Source organism: Rhinolophus hipposideros (assembly GCF_964194185.1).
Source record: "Rhinolophus hipposideros genome assembly, chromosome: 18".
NCBI lineage: Eukaryota > Metazoa > Chordata > Mammalia > Chiroptera > Rhinolophidae > Rhinolophus > Rhinolophus hipposideros.
Window position 1 is genome coordinate 44785349 of NC_138064.1, and position 25948 is coordinate 44811296.

Here is a 25948-nt window from a genome sequence, read left to right on the forward strand (position 1 = left end):
TATCTGAACCATGATGCATATTTCAAATTTTTGTTGGGAGAAACTTCATAAAATGGAATTAAGATAGATAACAATTTAAGATTCTTGATATATTGCCAAACTGGAGTTAAAATAGTGTGTGTATCAAATTATGCTGCTTCAGATATTTTTTTTATATTTTTTCAATAGTTTTTGTAAAATTTGATAAGGAAGAGAATATTTTCCTCTTGTTTAATTTTTGATTTATTTGTTTAGTGAAAGTAAACATTTCTTAGTTATATGTCTCTTTGATATAAATTATGTACTTGCTAGAGAATCATTGCTTTCTTACATGATTTCTAAGTCTTCTTTTTACATTAAGGATATTTTCCTTTTGGGGATTTTTTTCCCCATTTTTGTTGTTGTTACAATTATTTTTCCCAGTTTTTCTTTTCACTTACGATTACTTCCTGAACTACACATTTTTTTGTGTCTATGAATTCAAACACACAGTACTTTTTATTTGTAATTTCTTCCTTAACTTTTATCTTTCTAAAGTTCTTTCTCACAGATCGTATATACCCTATGTCCACCTACATTTATTGTAGTGATTTTTTAAAAACGCTTTAATCCATATATATTCTGTATTGTTATGTTTTAGAAAATAAGGATACAAATGGATATTTTCCCAAATAATTAACCAAAATCATATATTGGAGAGGCATTTAATATTTTTTATCATAGCCACATTAAAAATTTCACTTTATATCACAACCTAGAACACACATGACACACACATACACTTACACACACACACATACACTTACACAGATACCTATAACTGAAATGGAAGTGTCAAAAATAAATTTTATCCATGATATTTGTGATGAATTCTGATCTATTCTATTCCATCCCATCCCGCCCCATCCCATTCCAACTTATCCCATTTCATTTCATTCTATTTCAACTTTAAAAGAAAACTTACTGTGGTCCACAAAAATGATTTTTAAAATATAGTAATGGTTTTTGACCCATTGTCTGTCAAACATGATTTACTGAATCCTTGTTTTGTGATCTGTGCCTTCTTTTATATTGAGTTCTTATATTCTAGTGTATGTTAAAGAAATATAAATTCTGTTCCATTACTGTTGATTTTTGTATAATATTATGGTGTTTTAGTGATTTTAGCTTTATATGTCTTAATATTTTACAGAACAAGTTTCTTCCTTTTCACTCTAAATTGTCAGATTGATTTCAGTTAGTCTTTCACATTTGTTTTGTAGGTTAACTTAATCCGTCTGTCAGGGTTCCAGTTTTGGCAGGTGTGCCCTGTGGGCTAATTCACACCTTAGTATATGCTCTTCGAGCTTTAGGCCTTGTCCAGGCACATTTCCTGGGAATCTACAACCAAGTACAATTTCTGCTTTTAAACCACCTAGCAACTAGAGATGCACCAAACCTTTGACTCTTTGGAGTAGGGTGGGCCCTAAGCAGGTATGGCTGCTGTCCTAATAAAAAGGGAAGATTTGGTATAGACACAAGCACGCAGGGAGAATGCAATGAGAACGCTGGTGTGAAGTTGCCACAAGCCCAGTAATTACCAGAAGCTAGAAAGTTCTAGAACAGTTCCTTCCCCAGTGCCTTCAGAGGGAACATGGCCCTGCTGACACCTTGACTTTAGAATTCTGACCTTCAGACTGTAAGACACTAAATTTCTGCTATTCTAAGTGACCCAGTTTTTGGTACTATGTTATGAAAGCCCTAGCAAACTAATATACCCTCCAATGTACCCAAGGAGTAGATTGATTTTACTCTTTAAAAACAAACTTATGATGGTTTATGATGTGAAGGAGAGCCCCATAAAATGAGTTTTAGGTAATTGTTTTGTAATCACAACAAATATAAATGCTAGGCTCCTAAGAACACTGGCTAATGGAATTAGTATATTCTATATTATTCTCATTTTAAGTAATATTCATTATCTTTCGTGGAGCTTTATTTTAATTAAGGATCATATTGTTCAAAATATTCCTAGAAACTACTCATCCCAGTTAATCTTCTGATGGATCTGTATATTCTAAGTGGTAATATTTAAAAAGTCTCATTGGTAAGTATTTTTCTTTGTATTCATGATTATTTTTCTCAGACAAGGGTTATTGAATTAATTGAGCTATGAAATAGTTAACAATAATTGTATTCATTTATAACAATGAACATTAGCACCCCCCATTTATGAAACAAATTTAGGAAATTTAGGAAACAGCAGTAGATAATCAAATATTTTAGATAATGTAATCACTATAAAATATACTTTAATCTACTTTTGATTATGAAATACATATTGGGGACTTCCGTACCTTAAAGTCATCATTGAAAAGGTAATTATTCTTGAATAATTTTGAAGGTGGGTGGGGTGATCTGTCTGTTTAAGCTCTGCAGTTATCCAAATTCTGTGTAAAATATAGTTCTATCTTAGTTATTACTCCCCCAAATTAAGGAAAATTGAAGTTTGAATAAGCACTAATTGAAATGAGCATGTATAATTTACAGTGAACACAGGAGAGACAATTGATGAGTATTTATGGAGTGAGTTTTAGGAACTGAAAGTGAGAGTTTGAAAATTAAGAAGAAAGAAAAAAAGGAATAATGCCAAATTTGTATTGAATGTAACAGCTAAGTTTTGTTGTTGATATGGCTATTAGTTTGGCTATGAGTTTTAATCTTTTTTATAAAATTCAATTATAAATTTTATAAAATTTATAAATTATAAGTTATAATTTATAAATTTTATATAAGCCAGTAAACTGCGGTATGACTCATTGATATATATTTTTGAACTCATAGAACAAAGAAAATAGGAAGTACCCATCTCTAGAGGGACTTCCACATGGCATTTAGACACATGAGAAAGCTGGCTGGGCCAACCGTGGGTGCTCTGTGTATGGCAGTGAGTATGACAGAGAGTTCCTGCTCTGCTAGTGAGACTGTATTGATTCAAAGGTTAAATGATGTTTAAAATTCTTCATGTTAGTAAAAGCAATACTTAAAAATCAATATATTTGAATATGTAGATTTGTAATATTCCAAAATATTAATTCTATGGCTGATACTTTTTGGAGACTAGTTGCTTCTTGCCCTCCACGCTAAAATAAACTTTAAAGAGGCACAATAAGAACCATTTATTCTGATTCCTCATAACATTATAAAATGCACTTTCCAGATTTCCCTTTCTCAAGAAATTAATAAGTACCAACCATCATTGTGCCAAATTGGTCCAACTTATAGAAAGAACTCTGAGGAATACCAACATTTAAGGAGGAATAGAAGCAAAGGAGCTTGGAAAGGGGACCTTGGAATGGAAGGGAAAGAGAAATGAAAATGAATATCTTGTGATCTCCCTGATGCCAAGGGTAGAAAACGTTTCAAGAAGAAAGGAGGGGCCATTCTGCCACCCAGTGAAATATTGATTCAGACAAGGGCTCAATAATGGATACTAATACAAGGTGAAAGATTATTTGCATATGCCCAAATATCACCCCACTAGTTGATTACTAACTGCAAAGACGGAAAAAATATCTTTAGAAAGAAAAACCTGCCAGCTACCACCATCGCCAAATGATCAAACTGAAAATCATAGTAGTAAAGGCCAGCTGATATTGAGGTCCTCCTTTAGGGATATAATATGAACTAATCAGTATCACCTATGGAGAAATCATCTCCCAAAAATGTTTAAACAGTATCACATTATGACTACAGCCTCAGCCTCTGGGCTACAGCAAATATTGGAGATGGAGGAATAATGTATGAAAACACAATGAAACTATCAGCTAAACTAGAATGTGAGCAATTCTAAAGACAACTGACCTAGACTCTTCAAAAGGTTAATGTTATCATGGGCAAAAAATGAAATGACCATTCAAGATTTAAACAGTTTAGAGAACATAACAATCAAATGCAATTCATGATACCTAAGTATGAGCTTTTACAATGAGTAAAATCACTAAAAGACATTTTAGGGACAATTAGGGAATTTGAATATGTACTGGGTGGTAAATAATATTAGCAAATTGTTGTGAATTTTCTTAGTTGTAATAATGGTACTTGGTGTTATCAGAAAGTGCTATTATTTTTAGAATATGCAAACTGAAGTATTTAAAGGTGTCTGCCTGTCATGATATTTACAACTGACCTGCGCAATTGTTAAGCAAAATACCCACACATACAGCCAATGGCAAAATGTTAAGGATTATGGAAGAATCTAAGTGGTGGGCATAAGTTTAGTCATTGTACACTTTAAACCTTTCACTGTGTTTTAAAATGTTTCTTTAAAAAAAGTGTGTGGGGGAAGGGGAGTGTCAAATGCTACTAAAAGATTCAGGCAAGATTAGGACAGATTTAGCAGTAAGGAGGTCATTTATTTCTTTTGCGAGAGCAGTTTTAGTCATTTTACAATAAATTGAGAAATAAATTGGAAGTGAGAAAAAGGCAATAGTAAGTTTAGACAACACGTGGAAGAAATTTAGCAATTAAGAAGTAGAAAAAACTGAAAATTGAAAGAAATGTAGATTTGAAGGAGAGATATTGCTTTTTTATTGGTATTTTTTGACTTGGAGTTTTTTGCTTATTTTTGTTTGTTTTAGCATACCTTTGTTTTAAGGGTGAAAGAGGTGCCTGTTTCAGCACTGATAGGGAAGAATCAGTAGAGAAAAAGAGATTGAACTGGAAAGAGGAAGATAGAGGGATGCTGTTTTCAAGGGTCTTGTAATTAAATGAATGTGAGTAAGGAACCAAAATAATGGATGGCAGAAACAGGTTTTCTCGCACACTTGTGAAGCTTTAGCTGCAGGGCCCTCACTTGCAGAATCCTTTCCAAGATCCTGCAACTATTTTCTAATTTGCATCCCCCACCTCCCACAGGAGACCCCCTAAATTGTATAAACTTCAGACCCTACAAAATCTGAATCCACATCGATAGAACAGTATTAAGAACAAAAAGTGTAAACTTTTTTTTTTAATTAAAATTTTTTTTTTAAGTTAAATGGACATTCAATAGTAGCTTGGTTTCAGATGTACAGCATAGTGGTTAGTTATTTATATAATTTATTCAGTAATTCCCCTATTAGTAGCCACCAGGCACTTTATATAGTTATTACCATATTATTGACTATATGCCCTGTGCTTTACTTTACATCCCCTGACTATCCCATAATTACCAATTTGTACTTCTTAATCTTTCACTTTGTTCACCCACCTCTCCAACCCTGCTCCCCTCTAGCTAAACTTTTTTATGTGTAAAGTAGAGCTTCTCAAACTTCAGCAAGTCTGATAATCATCAGGAGTGCTTCTTAAAATGCAGACTTGCACTTTACTGATGAGGAAGCTAAGAGACAGAGATAACAGGACTTCCCCAAATCACACATCTGTGGGTGGCCAAGCTGGTCCTAGGTCTCATGTACTATGAGTTCAGTGGTCTTTCTTCCGCACCATGCATGCACTACTTATAGTATTTATAGTATGTTTTAATATCTGTATTATCAGGAAACTTCTACCCATCTTTATTTGAGCTATTAAAAAATCAGTCTTACTGATTTCTTAGAGTAAAATGCAAATTTTATACTGAACACTGAATGTATTAACGTCGATTGCTACACAACAGATTACCATAAATGTAGAGGTTTAAAACAACACCCATTTATTATCTCTCAGTTTCCATGGGTCAAGAGTCTAAGCGCAGGTTAGCCGAGTTCTCTGCTCAGGGTCTCATCAGGCTGAAAGCCAGGTGTTGGCTGGGCTTTGGTCTGATCTGAGGCTTGGGATCTCCTCCAAGTTCACCAGTTGTTGATAAGAGTCTTGTTCCTTGTGGTTATGGGGCTGAGAGACAGAGGCTTTCTCAGTTTGCTGGCTGTCGGTCAGGATGTGTTTCAAAATCCAAGAAGCTCAGCCCTTGTTCCAAGCCAAGTGTCCCTCTCCACCTCAAGGTGGTTTTCTTCTTTGAGGCTAGAAGCACATCTCTTCAGCTGGCCAAGGCAATGATATAATATAACAATCAAGAGAGTGAGTCTCCCCTTGGCTGAATGATGGAACCCAATCTGGGGAGTGAGTTTTTCACCACATTTATAGTCCTGCCCACATTTAAGGGAAGGGGATTATGCAGGTGTGTACGCGAGGAATGGAAATGTTGGGGGCCATCTTAGGCCGCTGCCTATCCTACACAAATGATCTGAAAAGTTAGCCATCGGCATTTTATACTTGGTGAGACCTCAATATTTTCTGATAGTTATATTCTAAAAATTTTTGTGATTTAAATAAAAAAAACACGTTTTTCTAGATGCTTGTTTTAAATCTATTTTAATAATCAAGTAAAAACATAGGACAAGTATTCCATTCTTGGTGAAACAATGACTTTGTTATCCATCTTTGATGTGACTCTAATTGCCTCTTTTGCTAATGTTGCTCCTCATTTTTAGAGTATTGTTAATAGCTTTCCTTTCGGAGATTATTATCCCCTGAATATGTACATTTCTGTAAATATTCAGCACTGTTTTACAAAAGGAAACTAGGATCCTGACTGACAGTTGAACAGGACATGAGTTTATAATTTAGTATTGTGTTATATTTTTTAAAACTGTGAATATAATAACAAAAGATTAAAACACTACAGGGAGTATGTGTCTGTGGCAGTTGTAGGCATTAATTATGTTGTCAACTAGAAGAGTAAAAATTCAGCCTCCTGAACTTGGGTCTTGGCAGGTTGTCCAAGTGTCTGATTATTTTTCTCTATTGTTATTAAAATGTACTTGTTTATAGTCTACATATCTTGCTTCTTGTAAATTTTTATTTCCCCTGGATTTCTTTGAATATGGAAATACAGATAGACTCAGACTCACTTTTGGATCCCAGAAATGCATGGCTTAGTACATTGACTAGAGGGGTTTCAAAAGCCGAGCAGAGCGAACTGGATGCTTAAAGAATGTCTAGGGCTTTTATTGCAGTGGGTAAACCTTCAAAAGTCAGAGGATCTCTATTAATACAGGTCACACACAAAGCTGGGTTTTTTGCCTTTTGGCACTTAAAGTATTAATCTATTTCAATACTCACTAGTAAATATGTCCATCAGTTAATCTAAAATGTGCGAGAATTTTTAAAAAGGAAATAAAAAAATAACTAACCACTTATCTTAATGTGTTGTAAGATCTGTGAGATATTGTTTAGTGTGTGCATATTTATTGTGACTATGATTAAAAAGTAAGACCCTAGCTGAGTCCCTACACATTCTGAGTTTTAAAAACAGAAGAGCCTGTTCGTGTGGGAAATTTAATAGTTTCTCTTTCCAAAATAGGGAAACTTAATACCAAACTTACATGGGTGATTGACTTTCTAACATCATAGTCTGATTTTGAAAGATCTCAGGCAGGAGCAGAAGCAACACTCCATTTCTTATTCTAAATGGATTATAGCACGTCTGTGATTTTTTGATGAATTTCAGTAGGATGAAGACCCAATGAGCCTTGTTACTTGTCCCTGTTCTACCTCAGTTTAGACATTAGCACACCCATTGTCCCTCTGACTGGACCTCAGTCACATCAGCATTGCCTTTCTTCTGGTTCCTAGAATGAGCCGTATACTGTGCCACACAACCTTTGCACATGCTGTCCCTTCTAGCCAGAGCAGACCTACACTTCTCTGGTCTCCCCTCTCATTTTTCTTATATGTTTAAATTTCCTTGTTACCTGGGTTTATGGAACCATAACATTCTGTTCATTGCAAGCCCTTCCCTCAATTTGTAATTATACATTTATCAGGTTTAATTGATATCTGCCACAGCCACACACCGCACTAGAGTACTTCTAGGAGGTCAGGGACTTGATCTCATGTGCTTAGCATTTGATTTCCACGGCCCAGCACAGCACTAAGTATACAAAGGAAACTGAATAAATGCTGTTGAATGGACACAGAAACGTGTTAATAAATGAATGGGTACATAAAAGAATGTACAGATTTGATTATTCCTTACTTCAGAGCATTGATCATCTCAATTAAAAGCTACATCTGCAAATAAGTAAAGCATAGTGCAGAGTCAGCAACCATTCTACACATTAAAAGCAAGTCTGCCTCATGGACCCATCCCTGCCAACCAGCTGGCATTATAATATTATTTTGAAGTCATGTGACATGCCTTGTGAAAATTTTAATAAGCCCAAAATTACGAAGACAGATGGTGACCTGAGCACATTATGGAAAGTCAACACCGCTCCCATCCGTTCCACAGGTGAACCAAACATAAGGAAAAGAAGAATATAGCCTGAAGGGAATTGCACAGACCATGAAACAAAATAGATTTGGACTAGCAGAGTAGTTTTCTTGCCAGAGATTAGCACGTAGAAGGCATTTAAAGGAGTAGAAGAGCAGCAGACCATTTCAGGCAGGCAGATGTATATTTAGAAAAAAAACAGAAATGGCAGAAGAAATCAGAAGACAAAATGTAATGTTGGCGAGGAGTGAGTGAAGAAGCTGAATGTTCAGCAAGACTGCAGGTAGCCAGAGAATGGTTTAATGTCCATCTGCCCTTGTCCTTCCTACTTGAGGTAATGTTGCTGCCAACTTATTTCATGTAGATGATGGTCTGGGATTTAAATCTCTCCAATGAAAGCACAAGAAAATGAAATTAAATAGAGCCATGAAAATACTTTTTTCTAAAAAGATTCAGGAATGGCGATGGTGTAATTTGGTCCAGCATTTGTCAATAATTCTAGGAGGTGAGGCCCTTCCATGTTTTTTGTATTTTTGCCAGCATTAGCAGAGAAGCATTCTTCATAGACATTCAGAACAAGATCAAACGTAATCAAATTTGTGATAAAGTAACATTTTTTCAAGTCAAGAAAAGGAAGCTTGGTATGTAAATGTCATCCAGGAAACTTGATATTTTAGGTTTTCTTTGCTCTTTTGTGAAATGGTGAAATCAAGATTATTCTTGAATCACTGAGATTCAACAATCATTTCATTGAAGACTTTTAAAATTACCTTTTAAGAGATACTAACAGAAATGTATCTAATTGAGATGAACTGAAACTAACTTTAACAAAGTAAAAGACATCCAAAGAAACATTTTTTACAAACCGACAGTTGTGAATGGATCTCTATAAGTCTATTGCTTTCTTAATTAAGAAAAACAAAACATAAAAGGTTCCAAAAAAGGAATAAGAATTAGAAGCTAGAAGGCAAAAGGGAAAATACAGAGGGTGCTAAAAAAAATTTGTATACATAGTTTAAGAAAGGAAAACAACCTATTAAAATTGTAATACTCAACATATGCCGACAACAAAAGATACAAGTCCCATTTGACTTCTGCAATTACAAGAGGTGCTCAAAGTGGTTCCCATCAGCGTCCAGACACTTCTGATTATGGTGAACTACTTAACTGCTTGAGCAACGTTGACCGAAGTGTCCATTTGTATCACTGCGTATGCTGCTTCAATTTCTTCACACAGTACCACGAGTCTCAAATTTATCAGGAATGCATGAAATTGTTAGGTGTGTTGGAGGTTCTGTTGCATACTCACTCCTCCATTGTTGTACTTCCACAACATTCTTGAATTTCAAATACCACTTCAAAATGGTCTTGCACTCCTTGAATGACAACTGTGCTTCAGCCATTTTCTTTGACTGTCCTGCCTGTTCATGGGGATGCTAGCATTCATTTAATTAATGCCATCTTTTGAGCAAACATCATACTACACATTGCTACTATAATTAAATTCAGCTTCAAAAAATAATACATAGGTAACATCTCTTAAAATGTGTATACTTTATTTTGGCATCCCTGGTATATTTAAAAGTAATTGATGAAAGTTATTGACAAAAAGATGGCATATAAGTCATTCTTTTAAATTTCTTTCTTTAATTGAACTTCTCTTTTTTAATTATTCTTTTTTGGCATGGAAAATGCCAGGATTTTAATTTTATATACTAGATCACCAGTGAAAGGCAGCCTTTGAAGTAATAAGGCTTTATCCATTAATCTAATGCTTTGCATAAACACATCCTAATTGACCTCTGCTTTGCTCTTCTCCAGCCCTTCCTCCATTGAAGTCAAATGCCAATCTAATCCTGTAAGTCTTTTGTTTACAACACTGCCAGGGCTTCCACTGTGCTTAGGACAAGCCTATCCAGACCTCACTCCTGGTTTTATGTTTCTTACTTCAATCTCCTCTTAGTCTTCCAGCCACATCCACCTTCTCTTACATCTCTCAGGGCCTTTATGCCTGACCTTGGACTAGATGCATTTTCTCTCCTCTTCATCTAGTTAACTCTTATGCTTACATCTCATTTCTGAGATCACTGAACAGAGGCCGCCCTGCTGTCCCTCTTACTCTGCCTGTTCACCCTGTTATAAATAAAAAGAATATGGATAGTGGCTATCAGTGGTGACATGAAATGGCACATATGAAGCAACATTAAATTTTCTTAATCTTTGGAGTCAAGCATTCTTCAGAAAGTGAAACGTTATTAGGTATTCAGAGAAGAAAAAGTGTCCCATAGAAAAGAAATGCAATACCCCTGATATAATTTGGAAATGAATATCTGCACTATTGATTGATAAATCATGAGAGGGGATTATATACTACACTTATGTGAAAGGGTTATGAAAATCGTGTTCATTTAAATTTTATGTTCACATAAAAAAAAAACAGAGTGCAACAAAATGTGTTTGTTTTCTCATAGATGCAGAATTGGCAGAGCATTGCAAGGCTAGACTTAGGAAAACACCTCAAAATCATTAGGGAGCTTTTTAAAAAAATACATACATGGAATCTCCTGGGGTTTCCAATTAAAGAAGACTGCCAGCCAATGAGAAAATATGTCTGCCAGCCAATGAGAAACCTTACTACAAAGACTCCATTTTTGTTTTCTTTAGTAGTACATGTGGTACACATAGCAGCCATATTGTATTAATATTTAATAGCTCGTGTATGTTTGATTCTTGTTATTCTTTCTCAAATGAGCATCGAATGAAATGGATTTGAATTTAGGTGGTTGTTGTTCAGTGTGAATCAGGACAAAGCTGGGCACAGTTTTGGGAGGAAAGCCTGGAATGTTCCAGAACCAAAGTAGAGATATGCTTCTCAGTGTTGCAAGCTGAACTATCCTCCTAGCTAAAATGGTCAGGAAAACATATCTATATCAGTGTAGAAAAAATACTTTTGATTTAATTTTGTTTTGAAAGAGACTGGATAAGCAGTTAACTGTAGATGCAACGCCAAGGTCAGAACTCGCCAGCCAACAGTTTATAGTACAAATTATTGACCACTTACTTGTTGTTCCATCTATACACTCATATCTCATCATCGTTGTTTATGGAGATGAAAGTTCTCTCTGCAGTAACCTCTAATGCCAGCTTATGCATATTGAGCATGGATGATTTGGGTGGTCAAAGTTAGGTATGTCCCAAACCTGAACATAAACATCCAGAGAACTTTATAAATCTAACAGGATCCGGGATCTCCTAGAGATCCAGAGTCAGCATGTCAGGGGTGAGGCCTGGAAATTTATGTACTTGGAAAGCACCTTCCACTCTACTGGGTTTCTGGTACCACTCAGGTTTGGGAACCAGCAGACTACATTCCCCAGCTCAGAAGGAACTCGATTTTGTGCTGACAATGAACTTTAGGAAAATAGTATATATCTGCGTAACCTGAATCTCAAAAGCAAGAGTACCTTTATTTTTATTTTTTTTAACAAAACTAAACAGAAATTTGTTCTTTTGAAAAATCACTTATTCAGACATTGATTTACTTTTAATTTATAAATCCTTTCTACCAAAATGCACAAGGTATTTGACAAACATTAACCACAGAAGTATGTATCTTGACAAAAACACTGCCTGCTAGATAAAATGTTTTTAGTAAATGAAAAAGTGTAGTTCTACATTTCACATTGTATTTCAAATAAGATTTCTTGCCCTAGTGACATATGAATCTGTTTGTTGCTTTGTTGGTTGTGGGTATTTTATATGCACTTAGATATTCTTATACATAACAGCAGTTAAACAATCATCTTTACCTTTAAATATGGAACCACACATTATTTCCATTACTTAGGTAGGTGGGAGGGAGTTGAAGTTCTATTTTACGATGTTTCCCCAAGACATCTTAATTTATCCCTTTGTGATTGTCTGTAACTCTCCTGTGGTGGCTTACTTGAATTTCAAAGTTAGGGAGGATTTTTATCTGGGTTCCTTCACAGTCTACTGCAACACTATAACTTTTCTGGCAAAGGATCTTAAAAGGAATTTGTTCTTTTCTACCTCTAAGTTCCCTTCCACTTCCAACAATTTTTCTGTACAAATCCACAGAGAAGCTACACCTAGACTTGCCTTTCCACAAGCACTTTGTTCTCATCTCACTTTTGTTTGTGTTTTCTCCCTATCAAATTTACCTACCCTATGTGACCTTCTTCTGAAGTCCAGAAATCGGTGTAGGCTCCTTTTAGAATAATTTCAGAAAATAACTTTATGTAAAGATGAATGGTTAAAAATTGTTCAACTTCCAGGGTGGGTATTTCTATGATACATCTTCAGCCACACTATAATTAATGATAGAAATTCAGGCATTTAATTCTTCCTCTGTGCTCTCAGGGTCTCAGAATAGTTGATATGAATTTGGATAAAATAAAGAATAGGCATAGTTCATGATAAAATGTAAGAGAAAATAAATCACTAATATACTTATCTTGCAAGTGCTTAATTTAGCCAGATACAGCCCCATGATTAAACATGCCATGTGTTGTATTATTCTCCTGTACTTTTGATATCAATTAGGCATTAAATTTTTGTAAAGCACACTTTTTTATTCCACAACAACGAAAATATTGATCACTTGCAAGGAAATGAGGAAAAAGTTACATGGAATACCAAAAATGCATAGTATCAAAAAAATAGTGGTATTTCTTGAATGATCAATTCTTGCAAATATGAAAGGAAGTATATAGTCATCTTTGTCTGCTCAAAACAATTATAATTTATAATTTCAGTATTAGAAATAACCCTGGGGATGCTAGTATGTTTTTATAAATCTGCCTGATCATTTTAAAGGAAAAAAAAAAAAGCTCCAAACCCAGTTTGACGAAAATTACATAAATGCGAATCCTGGAGTTTAATTGGCTTTCTTTCAATTCTCTTAAGCAATGCACTTATTTTAAAATATTTTATTAGTCAGCTTTTAAAAGAAGAATGCACCATTAATACAAAATCTGAATGTTTCCATCCAACTACCTAACAGAATTTAGTTGCCGTTGATTCTGTATTCTTCTCATACAGAACAGAAGGCTCCGTAGTCCCACAAATTTATTTCAAGCTTGACATCTTGAAATGCTTAAATTTATGGGAAAATAATAGAAAAGTGAATTATGGCTTTCTGATATGAAAGATCATGCAAACATTCTTGGAAGTGATATTATTAAACATTTATCCCACAATCAACATTCTGAGAGAATATTAAAATGAAGAAAAATACTAGTTTTAGAACATGTTGTTTGTATGATTAAACATATTGATAAAGTTCTCTTTTATAGAGAGACAAATGAGTCATTCAACAAGTATAAATCTCTGCCAAGTGTTTCTGAATTTCAGGTTTATTTTAGGAAAAAAAATGTCTAGGAAAAAAAATTAATTCATCATCATCAGAAGAGAATCTGCAATACATTTGTGGAGGATGAGGGATACATCAGTTAAAGATTGAACCCTAACAGAGGCAAGAACTCAGGATAAGAAGCAGGGAGCCAAAAATGTCCAGATCCTAAGACACAGCTTTTAAAATAAGAAAATTCTAATGTAACACATGAGCCCCAGGAAAGAGCAAGATACCAACAAGAACATACCAGCAAGTGGTAAGAAGCACAGGAAGGGGAAGTGTTGGTTGTCGGAGGGATTCAAGCTTCATCTTCCTTCAAGTTTGCCTAAGGCTAGTTCTGTTCTTTGACTTCCAAATAACAAGTGAGTCCAATTTTGTGTATCTTTTTTTTTTTATTGGGGTGACAATTGTTAATGAAATTACGTAATTTCAGGTGTACAATACTGTATTTTGTGTATCTTGATTTAAAGCTCACACAATGAGCCTTTTCTCATGAATTAAGCAAGCTCTAAAGAACAGCATTTGGGATTGTATGGTGTGAACACAGGTTTAGTGTAGCTGTCCATTGTTTCACAATGAAAAAGGCACCTCTCCTATCTCTCTCTTCGGCGACTGCTACTAACAAAATTAGAGATATCATAAAGGAGGGGATAATAACTGAGTTTATTAGCCTTTGAAAGTTCATCTTTCACCCATGCCCAAAACCCAAATTGCTGAGTCAGAGAGAAATACTGTCTGTGCAGCAAGGCTCTGCCGAGTGTTGTTTAGAACGCGTGACATTCTGTTAGTGCCCTATGACCAAATTCCTTCATCGTGAATTAAATTTCCCTACTTCACTAGCATCAGCCTTGCCTAGAGAAAACAAATGTGTCTGACATAATGTACTTCTGCTTCCCTAAAAATACATGCAGAAATTAAAATCCCTGGAGATTTCAGTTCTGGAGTGGCCAAGATTCAGGAGCCAGATGCTCTGTGGGATCTTTGAAATAGACAAAGTGAGCGCTAGCATTAGTCTTCTGAGGACAGGTAGTGCAGCCAGCGCATGTTTTATTGGTGTGGTTTTTTTTCCAACCTGTATTTTCACAGCAGGACTAGATTAGGTCTTCCTGTGTGCTCTTCCTAATTCATGTGCTCTTTTGGCAGATGTTTGCCTAAAATACATTTTGTTTAGTTGTAGGTGGTTTCTTTTTCAACAGTCAAGGATGATATTATAATATTCCCCTGTTGAGACCAAATCAACGGACTATTATTTTAGGAACTCCGGTGCTCAATACAGCATCATGCATTTCCTGGTATTCTCTGGGAACCCAGAGGAATGAATGGGCTGTGGAGTATGTGGAAGGGTTTGTTTGTTTGTTTCCTTATTTGTTTTAAATATATCTGTTTAATAGACAGGTGAAGTAGAAGACACGAGCAAATATTATTTTATGTACACTCCCAACAGAAAAATAAAGTTTGAAGAAAAATACACTTCTCCGACCAAGCTATGTTAAGAATTAGCATATCGATTTTCTAGGAAATAGTAGATCCTTTCTGGTAGCCAAACTATGTTAAATAACAACTTCCTGATCTCAAAGCCAGGCCAGCTCCATTTCTGTGAAGAACCACATCAACTCCTAGAATAACATTTCCAAACCTAGCAGTAAAGACTGAATTTTCATTTCCATAGAAATCCAAAATGAAACAATAACTTTCATGTGAGTGCAGAGCCACGTTTAGACCAGCAGCACCTTCCTAACTGAGATAAACTGTCACACTGAGTATTCAGAGAACAAATACAATGGATAAATGGAAGAGTTGGGGTGGGGAGTGTTAACAGTGAAACATACTATAGAAATGTCAAAAGGCTCATTTATGATTAAAACACTTAATAAAATACGTATAGAAGGAAAATACCTTAACATAATAAAGGCCATCTATGACAAGCCCACAGCTAATCTCATAATAAATGGTGAAAAACTGAAGCCCTTTGCTCTACATTCAGGAACACGACAGGGCTGTCCCCTATCACCTCTGCTTTTCAACATAGTGTTGCAAGTCCTTGCGAGAGAAATCAGGCAAGAGAAAGAAATAAAAGGCATCCAAATTGGGAATGAAGAAGTTAAATTATCACTCTTTACAGATGACATGATGCTATATATAGGAAACCCTAAAGACTCCACCAAAAATCTATTAGAAACAATCAATGAATACAGTAAAGTTGCTGGCTACAAAATCAATGAACAAAAGTCCATTGCATTCCTATATACTAACAATGAAATCTCAGAAAAAGAATACAAAAAAACAATTCCTTTTGCAATTGCAGCAAGAAGAATAAAATACCTAGGAATAAACTTAACCAAGGATGTGAAGGACCTATATGCTGATAACTATAAGACATTTTTGAAAGAAATTGAAGAACACACAAAGAGATGGAAAGACATTCTGTGCTCATGGATTGGAAGAATCAACATAGTTAAAATGGCCATATTACCCAAAGCAATATACAGATTTAATGCAATCCCCATCAAAATCCCAAAGGCATTTTTTAAAGAAATAGAACAAAAAATCATCAGATTTGTTTGGAACCACAAAAGACCCCGAATAGCCAAAGCAATCTTAAGAAAAAAAAACAATGCTGGAGGTATCACACTGCCTGACTCTAGCTTGTACTACAGGGCTACAATAATCAAAACAACATGGTATTGGCAGAAAAACAGACACATAGACCAATGGAATAGAATTGAGAACCCAGAAATAAAACCACATAAATATGGACAGACAATTTCTGACAAAGAAGCTAAAAACATACAATGGAAGAAAGATAGCCTCTTCAATAAATGGTGATGGAGAATTGGATAGCCACGTGGAGAAGAATGAAACTGGACTGCTATCTGTCACCATGTACCAAAATTAATTCAAAATGTATCAAAGACTTAAGCATAAGACCTGACACAATAAACTGCATAGAAGAAAACATAGGTACTAAACTTATGGACCTTGGGTTCAAAGAGCATTGTATGAATTTGACTCCAAAGGCAATGGAAGTAAAAGCTAAAATAAACTAATGGGACTATATGAAACTGAAAAGCTTCTGCACAGCAAAAGAAACCATCGACAAAATAAAGAGGAAACCAACAGAATGGGAGAAGATTTTTGCAAACAGTGCCTCCGATAAGGGGCTAATATCCAAAATATACAAGGAACTCATGAAACTCAGCAACAACAAAAGAAACAACCCAATTGAAAAATGGGCAGAGGACCTGAAGAGACATTTCTCCAAAGAGGACATACAAATGGCAAATAGACATATGAAAAAATGCTCAACATCACTAATCATCAGAGAAATGCAAACCCAGTCAGAATGGCTATTATCAACAAGACAAATAGCAACAAGTGTTGGAGAGGCTGTGGAGAAAAAGGAACCCTCATACACTGTTGGTGGGAATGCAGACTGGTGCAGCCGAAATGAGGAAATGAAGCAGTGTGGAGGTTCCTCAAAAAATTACAAATAGAATTACCATATGATCCAGCAATCCCTCTCCTGGGTATCTACCCAAAGAATTTGAAATCAGTTATACATAAAGACACGTGTGCTCCAATGTTCATTGCAGCTTTGTTTACGGTGGCCAAGACATGGAAACAACCAAAATGTCCTTCGATAGATGAATGGATAAAGAAGTTGTGGTTTATATACACAATGGAATACTATTCGGCGTTAAGGAAAGATGATATAGGAACATTTGTGACAACATGGATGGATCTTGAGAGTATAATGCTAAGCGAAATAAGTCAGACAGAAAAAGCAGAGAACCCTATGATTTCACTGATATGTGGTATATAAACCAAAAACAACAAAAGAGCAAGACAAACAAATGAGAAACAAAAACTCATAGACACAGACAATAGTTTAGTGGTTACCAGAGGGTCAGGGGGGTGGGGGGTGGGATATGAGGGTGAGGGGGATCAAATATATGGTGATGGAAGGAGAACTGACTCTGGGTGGTGAACACACAATGGGATTTATAGATGATGTAATACAGAATTGTACACCTGAAATCTATGTAATTTCACTAACAATTGTCACCCCAATTTTAAAAAAAAAAAATCTTACATGTTGTATACCAAAAAAAAAAAAAAAAGAAAAAAAGAAAAAAAGATGTCAAAAGGCAAAATGTGACATGTTGACTTTTGTATTTGTAATACTAATCGTTTGACCTTTAGGGGCATTGCTTGAATTTCTAATCATCAGTTTCTTCATCTTTAAAATGGGAGGAATAATACCTTCTCCCTGCTTCTTAGGTAATTAGCATTCACACTGAGCATTTACTATGTGACATGCATCAGTTTCCTTATATGGATTTACTTAATTCTCCTTATTACACTCATTTGTAGATAATAGGTGACAGCTATGTGGTGCTTTTTATGTGCCTGGTACTGTTCTGAGCACTTTGCATACATTTATGAATGTATTTTCCTTAAAACAACCTTGAGATAGAAACAGCCATTGCCCTACTTTACAAATGAGGAAATGAAGCAAAATGCAAATAGGATAATACATGTTTGGTAAACTGCAAAGTACTGAACACAAGTACGTACACAATTTGATCATCCTCATTAACCACTAAGTGGTTAGTTTACCACTCTCTGTATATGTAGCTATGCAATTCCTTTCTTCCTTCTCCAATTTGGAGGGTAGATTTTTAACTGAAATGGTATTTATTATATGACCTAATAGTTTTTAGAACCGATACAGTTTATTTTATCTTTTAATGTTATAATATATGCATGATAGTAATATTGAAATGTGAGGGCATACTTGTCAGATAATGATCATATAGTAATTATATCTTAACTATTGTTTAAAAGCTCTTGTAAATTCCCAGAATTAATTCTAATCTGTGCTGAAAAGTAGAAGCTCACATTTGCTCTATATCTAATAGAATACTTAATTATTAGTGGTTCACTGGTTTCTGTTTTTAGCCTTTGGTCCTGAAGTGTCATGGGATTTCAAGTTCAATATTAATCATCTGTACTGCCATTGTGATGTTGTGATCAGCGTTTTTATATTGTACTCGTTATTACTTGAGTCATATTACCAAAGGAATAGGAGCGTGGCCATCTAAAGTTGGGCATACCAGCTGTACATTCAGAGTTATGGAAATGTGTAACTGAATCAAAGCAATTTTTTGGACATGTTTTTATCTTAGCAAATGTTGCAACAAGTATGTATTTTGTACATTAATACCTTCACATCACTTAATAATGAAAAAAGGAATTGTCAAGTTATCCCTAGCTGTATCCCCAGAGCTTGATATGAGGCACACATAACTATTCACGTTGGGGGCTATGACATCATCTGTCTGCTTTATTCATCTAACTTACGACTTTGCACAAATCAAAACCAAAATTGCTACCAGCACTGTGTAAAATTGTGTTGGTTGCTTTTATGGAGAGAGTGAGAACTATATGTACTGATTACACCCAATTTACCATGAATATTTGTCTAGATTATAGTAAAAGGAAGGAAATCTGAAAACAATTTGTTTTAGCAATCTTTTCTTTTCAATCCTTGCTCAGTTATCAGAACAAAACTGCAAAAGGCTTTTCTATGAAAGGAGTGAGACATGGTGTTGCCTGAGATTTCATGTGAAGCATGGCATATGGAAGTGAAGCTGATAGTAGTGTCAGAAAGATGACGTGTGTCACTTGTCAAAGAGCAAGATGGACAGGCACCATGGCTGACACTCTGCCAATTTATTGCATGGAATCCAGCTTTTGTGCTGGTGGATCCAGCACCATGACCGAAGATAATCAAGACATTTGAAACATGGGGACAACCTCGATGATGCTAGATAGGAAGCAAAACTGAGAATCTAGAGCTGACAGGATTAACGGTAGACAGTGTTTTCCATGTCTTTGGACTTGTTCTAATTTTATGTTCTGGTACATGTCCATACATCTCATAGGACTAAACTTACATGTTAACCTCATTATGATATTGTTATTACCGTATTACAACACACACACACACACACACAAACACACACACACACATATACACTCACACACCTGCACACTCACAACAAATATTCTCTCCTTTGTAGATCTTCAGCACACCCACCTTTGGGTGCTCTCCCTAGATTGGTATCTCATGACCAAGGCATGCAGCCTCAGCAATGTAGATTCAGTTTAGAAGCATCCTTCCTATAAACAAAACCTATGGAGATAAAATCTGTCTCTTAATCAGCTTTAATACCAGAAATTTATGTTTAATGTGAACCACACCCATGTTAGTGGAGAAAATAAATGTTTTGATAATACATACTTTATTATGGGAGAGTAACAGACAGCAGTGTACATTATCTGGAACAAAGAAATTATTTGATTAATGTTACACCTGATGAAGATAATGCTAGACAGGGAAATAAAAGAGCTGAAATAAGGATCCAAGTTTTTGAGGAACTCTGTCATAGGCAGAAAGTGGGATCATGAGAAAGAGTACCTTGCCTGGAGAAAAGGTGTGATTATAGGGATTTAGGGTTTGTGGTATTGGGGAATTAACCTAATAAAAATGATTTATAGGCAGATGAAGGAATCAAAAAGTTTGGCCATTCATTTATATTACTTGTTTTTTATTGATTCTATTCAGAAACATTCAGGAACTGACTAAGGTACTGGGAACTTGGTTAGTATTGATGCTGTAATGAAACCCAAAGACTTCATATACTTAATAATATTTCCATTATCAAAAATTAAAATAGAACTAATTTACATTTTTAAAATATCTTAAATTAATTTCATAATTTTTTCATTATGATTAAACACCATGTCAGCTTTTTTTTTTGCTCTTAGGCACTAGGGTGGTAGGAGAAAAATGATATACCAAATAGATCAAATCTATATTGAGTAACTGGAATATACATCCTAGAATTTTAAAATAACATTCTATAATATTGGTTATGATTTATAATCTGAAGTTCAGATTGGAAATGTTGAGAGAAATCTTCAAAAGTTGAGTTTTTAATGATGAAATCATTAATCATGAGGTCAGAATTATCCTTTCCACTGCTCTTTTCTTATTTTAAGACTTTCAGTGACTTCTTATATTCTAGGTCTGTTTTTGTAAAGCACTACACACACCATGTGTATATAAACAGGATACAAATATAATTATCATGATCTCAGAGGAGAGAAACAATATTTCAAGTCCTATTAATAGAGCAGAGATAAATTAATATTCTTTTGAGTAATTTATGGACTTTCTTGATTATATTTTTTTGTTTGGAGAATTAAAAAATAGATGTGCAGAAATTAAATGACTTGCAAAAATTATCTAATCAATGACTAAACTAGAAAGCAACCCCTAACATTTAGAGTCCTATATTCTGCATAACAATCTCCTGGACCACACCGTTTCTCCACAATGGCACTTTTTTTTGTTGTTGAATTTTTGAATTCCTTTAAGCCAGCAAAGATGATTGGCTTTCATTGACAGAAGTCAAACCTTTGGACGAATCAAATACTTTATCAAAGACTTGGCCAAATTCTTCTTAAAAAATAACCTCTAGGGCTATAGGTGTTGTGGAATATATTCCAAGAGAGTTAAAACTAATTAGTGTGTTTGCCTTTAAAATCAGCTTGCTTCCAAGCAGCAGAGTTATCAGAGGGACATTTAAACAAGCCAAGCCCTGTATAAAGTTCATACATATTACTAAAATTTAAAGCTTACTCTCATCTTCACTTCGCTTCCATTAACTTTCTGAAAGTATTCTAAATAAGGGTAGTACTCAGTAGAACTGCATGCTCCACATAATAATTGAGATTAAACATTAAGTTACACATTAGGTTTTTTTGGTTCCTTGTTTTAAATGTCATTATGGTGGAAATAGGCATTACATCCAGGTAATGATGTGACTGTTGCTTATTGATCTAGAATGATAATAAAGAACTACACATGTATCTTCATCTACTCACCAGATTTCCTCCTTATCTTCTCCTAGCCCTCCTTAGCTAGAGATAACACTCCTGAGACCAAACATAATCATCCCAGGACTGTTTCACAGTCCCTGGAACATAGCAGGGGGTCAGTGAGGGCAGTTACTAGGAAAGTCATATAATTGAGGGGAATCACTGAAAATGGGTCTGCCTCCTAGCTCCCTTGTGTGTCAGTGCACATTCTGTATCTAAGTTTAACCTCGCTGAGTCACAGTTTTCTAATCCGTAAAACAGAGAAAATGATGTCTCCTTTGTAGAATTTTTAGGAGAAAATTTACAAATCCTTTGCATAGTACATAATAAGTGGTAAATGGTAGTAATTGAAATCCCAACTATTAGAATAACTTGTTTAGAGAAACAGAAGCAATAGGAATTTAGGTTAGGAATGTGTATCAGGTTTTTAAGACTGCTATTATAAAATTCCAAAGACTGAATGGCTTACCCAACAGAAATTTATTTTCTCACAGTTCTGGAGGTTGGAAGTCTAAGATTAGGATGTTGGCAGGGATGGTTTCTTCTGAGGCCGCTCTCCTTGACTTGCAGGTGTGTCAGAATTCTGATTGTCTTCTCACATTGCCTTTTCTCTGTGCATGGATAATCCTGGTGTGTCTTCCTCTTCTTATAAGGCTACTAATCATAGTGGATTATGGCTCTATCCTTATTATCTAATTTACCTTAATTATCTCTTTAAATGTCCTAGCTCCAAATATAGTTACATTGGGGTTAAGGTTTTGCTATATGACATTGTGGGGGATGTGGGGGGAAATTCAGTCCATGACAGGATGTCACTGTTAAAATACCTTTGTTACTTGTTAAGTGGAATAGAGGGCTTTGAGAGACGTATACTCTGCTTTCCTATAATACTTTTGCACTCATACTTCAGGAATTTTGTGGGGAAAAAATTGTCTCAACTGCCTTGTAATGGATTTAGGGATTAGAACTTTAGATGGTTCAGTTCCATTGGATGGAAAGGAAATTCAGTCCTAAAACAGATGTATTTAAATGTTGAGTACGAGTCAACTGTGTAGGTTGTTTAAAAGGCAGAATCTTGGGTCCCATCCAGAGAATCTAATTTATTGAGTCTGTACGAGTGTCCTATTGCTATCATAAAAAATTACCACAAAGTTAGTGCCTTAAAATGACACAAATTTATGATCCTGCAGTTCTGAAGGTCACAACTGTGCAATGAATCATATGGGCTGAAATCAAGATGTCAGCTGAGTTGTATTCCTTCTGGAGACTCCAAGGAAGAACCCATTTCCTTGCCTTTTCCAGAATCTAGAAGACACCTACTTTCCTTGGATCTTGGTCCTTTCTTCCATCTTCAAAAACCTCTGCTTCATTCATACATCTCCTGGGGCCTCTCTCTCTCTCTCTCTCTCTCTCTCTCTCTCTCTCTCTCTCTCTCTCTGTCTCTCTCTCTCTCTCTGTCTCTCTCTCGTAAGGACCCTGTGATTACATTGGATGTACTTAGATAATCAAGGACAATCTTCCCATCTCAGCACCCTTAATTTAATCATGACTGAATGTCCCTTCTGTCATGTAAAGTAACCTGTGCACAGTTCCTGGAATTAGGACATGGACATAGTCTGTCTCCACGGGGTGTAAGAATATGTGTTTTGCGTAAGTACCCTAACTGATTTTTGCTACTGTTGTGCACCCAGAAGGGCAGCAGGAGGCATCACAAAGTCATCAGGTCTGCTGAGGAGATGGCGTGAGCCACGTAGGGCAAATGTTTCTTCTGCGGCCTTCTCCTTCTCCGTCTCTTCCCTATTCAGTTTATTACTCCTGCCCCATGCACATGTAAGTGTAAAGGCACAAAGACTAAACTTTCCCTTTTACTCAATTACTTTCATCATAAAACTTAGTGGGAAAAAAAGAAGTGAGTAGCATCATATAACAGGATGTGACTAGTGCTCCTAGAATTATTCCCTCAAACTACTTTCAAAAATCCAAACAGGAAGAGCTCAATCTATTTAAGGGGATCCCAGAAGACGTAATGTTTGTCATCAGTAGGTTGGAACAGGTGGCAAGATTTACTTAAAAGAAATTCCTCCCTGGGCTAAAAGTACACATTGATTGAAGACTGAGAAGTGGCAGATGTGGGCTTATTTCAGCAAATAATGTGAGGTGCAACTTAGGCTAAACATATGGGAGAGGAGAAGCTGGTCCTTCAACATTCCCTGTGAGTTACTGGCTTCCTGTGAGTGACTGGCTTCCTTACTAGCTCCTCTTCACAACCAGTGAAATGCTGGCAAATGAGGCTCATGGAAATAAGGTAGCTTTTCTAACAGCTCTTAGTTTGTCAGGGAGAGTGTCTGGATTAGAACCAGGTTACTTGACCTCAGGTACTTGGCCACCTGACTGCAGTTTTTACCTTACAAGTTGAAGGGAAATAGGAAAGAAGATAAGTATGAGATATTTGTGAATGTGCTGCTATCTTCATATTCCTCTGGTAAATTTAAATGTTGAGAATAAGACCACATACGAAGCCTTAGTAGAGAGTAGTCTTCAGATGGAGGAAGGCAAGGAAAAGAATGAAGGCAGCAAGGCAGCAACAGGTAGAGAACATAGAGGAGGGCTCTGGGGTTTAATTCACTATATTCTCTAAAAAATGAAAAACCTTTTTCCATGCCATATCCACACTACTCTTTGACTTGTGTGTGTTATAAATATTTAATTGGAGTATTATATATGAGTTTGTGTTGCTTCTGTAAATACAGTGGCAAAATGTCTGTGAGAGCCTCTTCTTTTGATCAGACTACAAGAAGCAAAGAAAAAATATTTACGTATTTCTATTTGCTACACACCTTCTACAATATTACAAATAATCAGATAATTGACCTTTGTTTCAAAATGATATTGGGATATATCCTCAAAGCCTAGACCTATTTCCCTGACATTGTTTTCTTTCTATATTTTTTTACTACCTCATTCAATTCTACCTAGAAAGCTGGCAACCCTTCTTGGTCCTGTTCAGCCACTTTATACATAAATCATATCCGTAGTCACAATTGCCTGATGCGATGGTGATGGGGAGGTCAGATACTTTTCAGACAGTCCTTTTATTCAAATATAAGACTTCTCAAAGTTACATTCTAAGAAATTATGCCCCACTTTGTGATCCATCCTCCTTTTCCCCTTTTCTAAATTATCCATTCCAAAAATATTTATGCCGTGTGTTTTAGTTCCCCATTAAGAAATCCTGGCTAATACAACCCTGTATTTATTACACAAATAGGCATTATGTTGTTTTCTGAGAACTAGCCAGTGCCAAATCCTCCTATTGAAAATGTCTATTATTTTATGCTGTTAGCAACATTTTGTTTACAAACATTTCTTCATACTTGGCACCTAATTATACTCATCTTCAGCTATCTTAATATTTTCTACTTGTTTGCTTGATTTAAATATTAATATTGATGATTGCAAAACACTTTGAAGACAATGGAAACAGAACATGTTGGTTATTTTCAATTTTGTTGCCATAAATGGATTTTGCCATAATTGTAAGGCAAAGAAAATGTTTTTCCTACTTAACATATACAATATAGAGAAAGTAGATGAGAGATTGTTTGAAAGTTTTATACACAATTGCCAGTTGATGCACTTTGAGGTTTTCAGCTGAGACAACTTTTACCAACTTCCTAAAGGCCATCTAAGTTAAAATGGGAGGTATGAGCAAACACAATCCATTGTCTTTTAGTTCCTAGATGGAGTTAAAGAATGTAGCAAATTTAGGAGCAAAAACTGTTCTACTGTGAAAGTAGAAAATTGATTTATTATTCCTAAAGAAGATTTAATGAGAAATCTATGGACCAATCTTAAAGACCTGTAAGAGGTTTTGTTTTGTTTTGTTTTTAATAATTTTCTCTTTTTATTTTGATCATTCTATCAACTAGTAACTGAACATTGAACTATAATTTCAGGTTGCCTTCTGTATTTTTATATGCATGACAAAATAAATGCCTGCAGGATCTCAAAAAATAAGTACTTCATTATTAACACATTTGCTTTAGTATATCTGGCTTGCCAGTTAGGTTTGGATTTCCCAATGTAAAAATATCAGAAATAATCACTTATTTTCCTCATATAAGTTATTTTGATCAGTGATAGAAACACATTTTTTTTACAGTGAGAATTTGCACTTTAAAGACATCTTAATAGACTAAGATTTATTTTTTTATTTAACCAAGTTAGACTTTGATTTAACATCGCAAATATCCATGGTAAAGAAGAACCATGTACTGCTTTGTCTAGGGCTAATATGAAAAACAAGGAAGATATAATCCCATATAAATTATACAATAGATGCAATGGAAGAGCAGATGAAGTTATGAGACTCTATGGTGGTGGACGATTTGGTTCACTAAGTTACTAAGTTA

General features: G+C 35.3%; 1 protein-coding gene across 3 annotated transcripts in view; it reads left to right on the plus strand.

The window, feature by feature from the left end:
• MAGI2 (membrane associated guanylate kinase, WW and PDZ domain containing 2) overlaps positions 1-25948 on the plus strand; it is a 1330546-nt gene that overhangs the window by 243018 nt on the left and 1061580 nt on the right. The gene's annotated exons all lie outside the window — the stretch shown is intronic.